Here is an 8,044-nt window from a genome sequence, read left to right on the forward strand (position 1 = left end):
TCTTTGATAGACTCCCAAAGTTGCACCCTGTTCGTATGCCTGGCAGTCAGCCAAGCACCCAAGTGGGCATCTTTGTACAGATTTTGGGGGCTCTAGAGTTCCTTCATCTCCAGTACTCTTTCCTTCAAATCCGTCACCTCGACAGCCCTCAATGCTGATCTCTGTTTCTTTTGCCCAGTGAGATTGCTGCCACTTCAGTTTGGACTTGTTTCCTTTGCAGTGGTTTGGAAGTGGCCTAAGGAAGAAATCTGGGTTGAATGTAGGACTCTCCTCGTGTGCTTTCCTTCTCTCAACGATCGTAAGTCCTGCATAGGTTGGCCAACACAAATTTCTTTGCTTTTATTCTTGAAGAATATTTTCACTGGGTATAGGACTGAGTTGGTGGTTATTTTAATTTTTTTTTTTTTCAGTGCTTTGAAGGTATCACTACATTTTATTTTTATTTTATTTATTTAGAGATGGGGGTCTGGCTCTGTCACCCAGGAAGTTTCTGGCTTCCTTTGCTTCTGTTCAGAAGTCAGTTGTCCTGGCTGGGCATGGTGGCTGACACCTGTAATCCCAGCACTTCGGGAAACTGAGGCAGGTGGATCACTTGAGCCCAGGGGTGCGAGACCAGCCTGGACAATAAAGTGAGACCCAGTCTCTACAAAAAAATCTAAAACATTAACCGGGCATGGTGACATTTGCCTATGGTCCCAGGTACACAGGGGGCTGAGGTGGGAGGATTGCTTGAGCCTTGAAGGTCAGGGTTGCAGTAAACCATGATCACGCCACTGTGCTGCAGCCTGGGTGACAGAGCAAGACTCTGTCTCAAAAAAAAAAAAAAAAAAAAAAAGTCAGTTGTCCTGTTTTTGTTCCCTTAATTGTATTGCATCTTTTTTCTCTGCATTTATTTTTCTTCTTGTCTTTGGTTCATGGCATTTTTCCTATAATATGCCTAGGTGTGATTTTTCTTTGTTGTGTTGTTTCGTTGTTGTTTTTGAGACAGAGTCTCGTTCTGTCACCAAGCTAGAGTGCAGTGGCACGATCATAGCTCACTGCATCCTTGAACTCCTGGGCTCAAGAGATCCTCCTGCCTCAGTCTCCTGGGTAGTGGCACTACAGGCATGCACCACTACACTTGGCTAATTTTTAAAAATTTTTTGTAGATACAGAGTCTTGCTATGTTGCCCAGGTTGGTCTTGAACTCCTGGCTACAAGCAGTCCTCTCCTGTCAGCCTCCCAAAGCGCTGGTATAATAGGCATGAACCACCTTCCCTCACCTAGGTGTGGTTTTCCTTGTCTTTATGCTGTTTAGGTTTTGTAGGGATTCTCAAACCTGTGGGTGGGACACTTTTTGTCAGTTTTGAAATATTATCATCCATTTTCTCTTTTAAAATTTGATTTTCAGCCAGGCATGATGGCACATGCCTGTAGTTCCAGGTATTTGGCTGACGCAGGAGGATTACTTGAGCCCAGAAGGTTGAATCTAGCCTGAGCAACATAGTAAGACTCTGTCTCTTAACATTTTTCTTCAAATTGATTTTCTTTATACTCTCTTTTCTCTCTTTCAGGAGTCAATTATTTGAATGTTAGCCCTTTGTACTCTCCATTATGCAAGAATCCATTACACCATTGTGAGAAAGATTTGACAAATCAATTAGTCTTTTCTCTTACCGAAGTGCTTCTGCCACTCAAATTCTCCTGTACTCTGAAGCAATGTCTATTTCCGACATCAGCAGTGGTAAAACCCATAAACCTTGGAATTTGGACAGTCACCTTTTGTTTCAAGAACATAGGACAAAAGATGTGGAGATTTTTCCTGGTCGCAAGGTTAAATGTTTAAAGTTATAGGCTGCACTATGCCTGTCCTAAGTGCCAGGTCCTGAGTGACCGAGGGACCCACATGCTCTTGGATGAATATGCATGTGTTCTTGATATGCAGGGCCCTCTAAAGCATGGGCCCCTGAGGCAGAAGCCCATCTTACCTGAGTTTAAGGGCGGGTTTCTCAATCTCAACATTATTGACATTTGGGCCAGATAATTCTTGCTGTGCGGGGCTGTCCTGTGCATCAAAGGATGGTGAGCAGTATCCCTAGAGTCTACCTACTAGACACTAGTAGTGCCTCCCAGCTGTCACAAACAGAAATATCTCCCAACATTGCTAATGTTCCCTGGCCAAGGCAGGGAAAGTGGGTGGATCACAAAATTATTTCTGGCTCAGAACCATGAGCTTAAGGATAATACTCCAGACAGGAAAGGCCCGCGTGAACAGTTCCACTTAGAACTTAATATCAAGAAATATTCTGCTTAACGAATAAAAGAAAGCACATCACTAGTTTAACCAGAGACATGGGTTATTCTGAATTTCATATTTTCCTTTGGCTTCGACTATTTGCAAGCTTCAAGCTGAGTTTCAAGTTTACTACATTAGCTATGTGGGCCTCAGTTTTCTGGATAGATCTTTTATTTCTAATATATTAATTCTTGTGGAAATGGCTTCATGTGGTTTGAAGAGCTTGTTAGGCAAAATTGCCTTATGAAACTTCAGCCTTAGGAGGAATAACATCACTCTTGTTGTCCAGGCTGGAATGCAATGAATGGCACAATCTCAGCTCACTGCAACCTCTGTCCCCCAGGTTCAAGTGATTCTCCTGCCTCAGCCTCCCAAATAGCTGGGATTACAGGCATGCACCACCACACCCGGCTAATTTTGTATTTTTAGTAGAGACAGGGTTTCTCCATGTTGGCCAGGCTGGTCTCAAACCCATGACCTCAAGTGATCCAGCCACCTTGGTCTCCCAAAGTGCCGGGATTACAGGCATGAGCCACCATGCCTGACCCTTGAAGTAGTTTTGAGAGCAATGAACAGCAGTTGTGGGAGTTGGAAAGAGCAGGAAAGGCGCTGTTCGGTAATAGTGGTGGGTACACCTTGTGAGGAACAGGAGGTATTGCTTGGGTTTTTCTTGTGTCAGAAATAATGGTGAGGATGCTTTCTGAGAGTAGGGTGGGAAGCTGAAGTTTAGAAATCAAGGCAGCAGGGATTCAAGCCATAGTAATTTGGGTGTTAAAGTTAATGTGTACTTCTAGTTTAGAGACAGAATAATGAAGTCATTTCTTTTCTTGGAAATCACTCAAAAGCAACAGATAATGAGAAACAGAAGTGCAAACTCCAGCTTCAACAAAACTAGGAGACATCTGAAACTCTTAACTCTAAAATAGGTGAAAGAGTTGGAAAGGTAGTGAATATAAAGTGAGAATACAGGAGGATGGCCGCTTCTGCAGGGTCCAAGTAAGCTAATTAGAGTGTCTTCCTTAAGTGAAGTGATTTGTAGGACCAGTCTGTCAGAGTGGCAAGGACAAAAAGAGACCTGGCATTCTGACAGCCCTATAATGCCTGATCTTCACCGTCAGAGTTACAGTGGTTCCCACAACCCTGAATCATGAAAGAAATTTCTGCTAGCTTGACCACTCTCCAACATGAAAATCCTACAAATAACTGGGAAGAATCTCATTTAAAGATGAGTCATCAGTTTTCCCCATCTAGGTATATAGCAATTTCTTCCTAAAAAGGAGTTAAGAAAAAAAAAAAAAAAGAATAAACTATATTTATTTATTTAGAGATGGAGTCTTTTGCTCTGTCGCCAGGCTGGAGTGCAGTGGTGCGATCTCGGCTCGCTGCAACCTCCGCCTTCCGGGTTTGAGCGATTCCCCTGCCTCAGCCTCCTGTGTAGCTGGGACTACAGGCACCCGCCACCGTGCCCGGCTAATTTTTTGTATTTTAGTAGAGATGGGATTTCACCATGTTGGCCAGGATGGTCTTGATCTCCTGACCTTGTGATCCACCCGCCTCAGCCTCCCAAAGTGCTGGGATTTCAGGCGTGAGCCATCACTCCCAGCCAAAACTTATTTTTTTAAGAGACAGGGTCTCACTCTGTTTCCCAGGCTGGAGTACACTCGTGCATTCATAGCTCAATGCAGCCTCAAACTCCTGGGCTCAAGTGATCCTCCCATCTCAGCTTCCTGAATAGCTGGGACTACAGGTTATGAACCATTACTCCCAGCCAAGAGCTCATTCGATACTCCTCTCTTACATGATACATCCAATCTTTAAGCAAATACTGTTGGTTTTACCTTCAAAATATATCCAGAATCTACTTCTTGCTACTCCCATTACCACCCTAGTCCAAGCCCTTGGGCTCACCTAGAATATTGCCATATTGCCAAATTTTCACAGTTGGCTTCCCGTTTTTTTTTTTTTTTAATTACTGTGACATGATCTAATATTGCAGCTTAAGCAATATCAGAGGAGGCCGAAGCAGGCAGATCACTTGAGGCCAGGAGTTTGAGACCAGCCTGGCCAACATGGAGAAACCCCATCTCTACTAATACAAAAATTAGCCAGGTGTGGTGGCATGCGCCTGTAATCCCAGCCACTTGGGAGGCTGAAGCAGGAGAATCACTTGCACCTGGGAGGCAGAGGTTACAGTGAGCTGAGATGGTGCCACTGCCCTCCAGCCTGAGCGACAAGAATGAAACTGTGTCTCAAAAAGAAAAGAAAAAAGGAAGATACAATGAAATGTGAGCCGGCAGAACTCAGGAAGTTAAAAAATAATCACAAAAATGAAAATGGGAATGATGGGGTATACAGTGTTTGAATCATGATAAGGGGAATAAGGAACAGGAATTATAAAGAAAAATAACATAGAGATAGGAAATGACACATGCACATAATTGGAGTTCCTAAAGTAGAAAACGTCCATTTTCTATTTGTATAAATGAAAGCACTGAGAAACTTTGCTCACATGATAAAAAAGTCAGTAATAGGTTTTAGAAATGCCAGTCTTCCGAATTCTTAGGCCAAAAATCAGTGATCTTTCATCAAAATTTATTTTTAATAAATTAGCTGACAATTCACTTGTATGATAGTTTCATTGAGGGCATCTGACAGATGACAGAAACCATCTGACTTGCAAAGGGAGTCATTCAGGCCTCAACATAAACACCAATGTTTCAAATTGTCCCTTTGTTTGGACCCATGAAATATTTTACTCTCTGGGACAATTAAACACAGTAGGTCTGGCATGGCTGAGAGGTATTGCCTTTCCTCTAGTGGGAGAAAGGCTGTGAAATACGAAGTAGTTGTTTTAAGGCAGATCAATTTAGGAACAAATACATATGGATGTACAGGATTGGGAAATTCTCTACAGAACCCCTTCATGTACTCAGAAGCGCGTATATCCTACTGGTTAACAATGCTAAGTACTGCTAGCAGGTCAAGGGAAGAATTTACAAGTACTTATGTTTTAGGAAAATGTCAATAATTGATTTGATGAAAGTTTTCAGTGCTCTTGTGTCAAGGGTGGGTAGAAGCCACATTGGAGTGGATTGAGGAGGGAGGGGATGGAAGTAAGAAATAGAGGCAGTAATAGAAAAGTTACTAAAATTAGATATAGATGAGAGAATTACACCCAACGTAGGTGGCACCTAGGAGCAACTTCTTTTTTTAAAAAAGATACGAAATACTTGAACAAATGCCGAAAGAAAAGGATCACAGATTAAGGGAGAGATTGAAGACTCAAGGGAAGATAATAAGCACTGCATTCACAAGGTTTAAAAGGTTCAACAGTAGGCTGGGTGTGGTGGTTCACACCTGTAATCCCAACACTTTGGGAGGCTGAGGCAGGAGGATTGCTCAAGACCAGGAGTTCAAGACCAACCTGGGCAACATAGCCAGTCTCTACAAATTAAAAAATTAGCCAGGTGTGATGGCACACACCTGTGGTCCCAGCTACTCAAGAGGCTTAGGTGGGAGGGTCTTGAGCCCATTGAAGTTAAAGCTGCAGTGAGCCATGACCATGATCATGCCACTGAACTCCAGCTTGGGTGACAGAGCAGGACCCTGTCTCGGGGCAGCAGCGGAGGTGGTGGGAACCAGGAGCCAGCACTTATCGATCACTTATCTATGTACTAAGCTTTTTGCTCATTTTACCTAAGTCTCATAACAACTATGCAAGGGGGTTACTGTTACTATCCTCATTTTACTTACCCAGAAAGGAGACCCAGAGAGATCAACTTATGCTCAAAGTCACCGAGTTTAGCCCTGTAGTGGAGTTGGGATGTCACAACCTAGAGCACAGAACACTTGTCCATGGCTGTGGATTTAGTAAGCGAAGTTCAGGGAATTTGTGCCTGAAGGTTTCTATTTTTATGTAAGATAGAAGGCAAAGACATGTTAAGAGTGAAGGAAAAAAAAAGGGTAACAAGTTTCAGAGTAGAAGTTTTACATAGTAAGAATGGAGAGCTGACTAGAGAAAATAAGGGTAATGGGCAGTGCTGAGGTCAGTTAAAACCAATTTTTACTAATATGGATTTATACATTTGGTGATCTTTCTCCAGAAATAACTGGTGAGGGTAGGAGGGCTTGGATACATCCAGGGCTGGGAATTTTCCAGGAAGTCATTTGGGTTAACAATCACGATACTGAATTGATAGATCAGGAAGCCGAGATAGGACTTACAAAGGAGATGGAAACAGACTACGCCCTAACACAGAGCAGGTATAAAGGGGGAGTTGGTTAGAAGTGAATTTTTTTATTGAGTGATTTTAGAAGATGTTTTGGATATTGCAAGTATATAGGATGTGGTTGTGATGGAAACAAGTAATGGAACCAAAGCCCTGTGTGTAAGTAGTCACTGAAGCTAACCAGGTAGCTGAAATTTCTTTCCCCCAAATTTACTCAAAGAATGTGACTTTTGTGCTCTCAAACTATGGTTCAGGCACTCCAGACTTTTTTTCTGTACCTTCAATTCTCTCAGATTTAAAAAATTATACTAGAGAAGAGGACTTTTGCCTATGAATACAAACAACATTGCAATCTGTATCCGAAAACATTCTTTTCAATAGACTGTTAGGTTACGGGTACAAGTAAACACTTGGGTATAAAGCAAACATTTAAAAGTGCATTTCAGGTATTAAATTATGAATGATATGGAAAAGTTGCCATTAAACTTTCCACTGAATAGTGTTTCACAGCACAAAAATAATCTATTTTCCTGATACTTTTTTAGTATGGATACCAAGACAGCATGACATCAGTTGTCTTCTAATTTTGTTCCAGTTTGATTTTAAAAACCCACATGTTCATGCTTAAAAGATAGCACTATGTTTAATAGGTGCTAGGAAACCAGGCCACATGGACCAACCTACCTAAATTTACTCTAACCCTGAATTTTGTTAACACCCAATACATGAATTAATTGAAATCTGGATTTCTCTATACAGAGATGCAGAAAGTCTTGTAGTATAGTTATTTTAAAACAAGGTGCTCCTATTTACTTATCAGAAACAAGACTATATCAACAACCCAACATTTAAATAATGAACTGATGAAAATACTTTTAAAAACCATAAAACTCATTTCTATCACATTCTTAAGTAAAAATCAATCTTCACTTTCTTAGTTATAAGCAATCCCACAGACATTTGAAAACTAGAGGGCAAACTAAAATTGTTAGGTGGGAGGGTCTTGAGCCCATTGAAGTTAAAGCTGCAGTGAGCCATGACCATGATCATGCCACTGAACTCCAGCTTGGAATAAAGCCAAACTTTTTCAAACTAAGTATTTGTTAAATGTCATATATATTGTCTACCATCAAGTGATTCAATATTTTACTATAGAGGATAGCATCTATTTTTCAAAAATGTGAGAAATTAAAAAAAAACAAAAACAAAAACAAGGCAACAACTTTGGGGTCTGAAACATGAAATATACTGTAATATAGAGTCTACCAACCAGAAATCACCTGTTCTACTTGCTACTTGCTAAATTTCTCTAACGCATTCTAAATTATTTTATTTTATTTTATTTTTTTTTTTGAGATGGAGTTTTGTTCTTGTTGCCCAGGCTGGAGTGCAATGGTGCGATCTTGGCTCACTGCAACCTCTGCTTCCAGGGTTCAAGTGATTCTCCTGCCTCAACCTCCAGAGTAGCTGGGATTACAGGCTTGCACCACCACGCCCAGCTAATTTTGTATTTTTAGTAGAGATGGGGTTTCTCCATGTT

Source organism: Mandrillus leucophaeus, unplaced genomic scaffold (genome assembly GCF_000951045.1).
Source record: "Mandrillus leucophaeus isolate KB7577 unplaced genomic scaffold, Mleu.le_1.0 Scaffold420, whole genome shotgun sequence".
Taxonomy (NCBI): Eukaryota; Metazoa; Chordata; class Mammalia; order Primates; family Cercopithecidae; genus Mandrillus; species Mandrillus leucophaeus.